The following is a 1,771-nucleotide window of genomic DNA, read 5'->3' as shown; positions in this document are numbered from 1 at the left end:
TTTAGATCTGTGATCCATTTTGATTGGAGTTTGGTGCATGGTGACAAACATGGGTCTAGTTTTAGTCTTTGGTCTGTGGTGAGCCAGTTTTTCCAGCACCATTTATTAAAGAGGCTATCGTTCTTCCAGTGAACTTGTTTGGCCCCTTTGTCAAAAATAAGGTGGCTGAATGTGTTTGTGGTTGTTGCTGGATCTTCCAGTCTGTTCTATTGATCCTCAGCTCTGTTTTTTGCCAATACCATCTTGATTTTATCACAGTAGCCTCGTAGTATAATTTCAAGTCAGGGCTTGTGATGCCACCTGACTTGTCTCTTTTGCCCAGGACTGCTTTTGCTATTCTAGGCCTCTTCTGGTCCCAGATGAATTTTAAGAATGTTTTCTCTAGATCTGTGAGGTACACTAATGGTGTTTTAATTGCAATTGCATTGAATCTGTACAACAATTTTGAGAGTATGGCCATTTTCACAATGTTGATTCCTCCTATCCATGAGCAAGGAATATCTTTCCATTTTCTGAGATCATCTTCAATCTCCTTTTTCAGAGTACTGTATTTTTCACTTTAAGGTTTTTTTCTTTTTTTTTTTGGTTTTTTTCTTAGTTTTTTTATTTTTTTGGCGGTTTTTTTGAAGGTTTTGTTTTCTTTATTTTTTTTTTCGTTTTTTTTTTTTTTTTTTTCCGGGCCGGTTTTTGTTTTTTGGGCTTTGCTTTTTTTTCCGGTTCCGTTGTTAATTTTTTTGTTTATTCTAGGAGTCTTTTGGTGGATCTTTTGGGGTCTTCCATGTAGAGTTTCATGTCATCTGCCAAAGCAAACCTAAGAACAGCAAGTCTAGAGTATTCATAATACCCAATGTCAAATTATATTATAAAGCCATAGTAACAAAAGTACATGGTGCTGGCACAAAGTAGACACATACACATCAATGAAATAGAATATGCCAGAACAAATTCATGACAATACAGCATCTGATTCTTGACAAAAAAAAAAGACAAAAATGTAACAGAAGAAAAGAAAACCTTTTTTAAAATGGTGCAGGGAAAACTAGATATTTGCTTACAGAAGACTTATATCATATTGCTATCTCTTGCCCTTTTACACAAATCAATTGAGAATGGATCAAAGACCTAGGTGTAAGATTAGAAACCTTGAAACTGCTACCAAAAATTTCCACCACATAGAGGAAACACTTGAAACCATAGGCACAGCAAAGACTTCTTGAATGGGATTCCAATAGCTTGTGAAATAACAGCAAGATAAAACAAAGAAGACTACCTCAAATTAAAAGAGGACCACAGCCAAAAGGACTGCACCAGGCAAAGAGGACTACAGCACAGAAATAACAAAAAGGGAGGCCTACAGAATGGGAGAAAATTTTGCCAGCTACTCTTCTAACAGAGGACTAATATCTAGAATATATAAAGAACTCAAAGAACCTAACACCCCCAAATCAAATATTGCAATCAATAAGCAAGCAAATGAATTGAACAGACACTTCTTTTAAAAAGTACAAATGACCTACAGTATATGAAAAACTGTTGGGGCTGGGGATTTAGCTCAGCGGTACAGCGCCTGCCTGGCAAGCACAAGGTCGTGAGTTTGATCCCTGGTACCAGAAAAAAAAAAAAAAGGAAAAAAAAGAAAAAATGTTCAACATCTTCAGCTATTGAGGAAATGTACAACAAAACTACATTGAGACTCCATCTCACCCCACGCAAAATGACTATTTCAATATAAAAACAAGAAATTCTGATGAGGATGTGAGAGAAAAGGAGT

The sequence above is a fragment of the Chinchilla lanigera genome, unplaced genomic scaffold (genome assembly GCF_000276665.1).
Source record: "Chinchilla lanigera isolate Chin_1 unplaced genomic scaffold, ChiLan1.0 scaffold00002, whole genome shotgun sequence".
In the NCBI taxonomy this organism is placed as follows: Eukaryota; Metazoa; Chordata; class Mammalia; order Rodentia; family Chinchillidae; genus Chinchilla; species Chinchilla lanigera.
The sequence above is the reverse complement of the archived record's forward strand: the minus strand, read 5'-3'. Positions refer to the sequence as shown.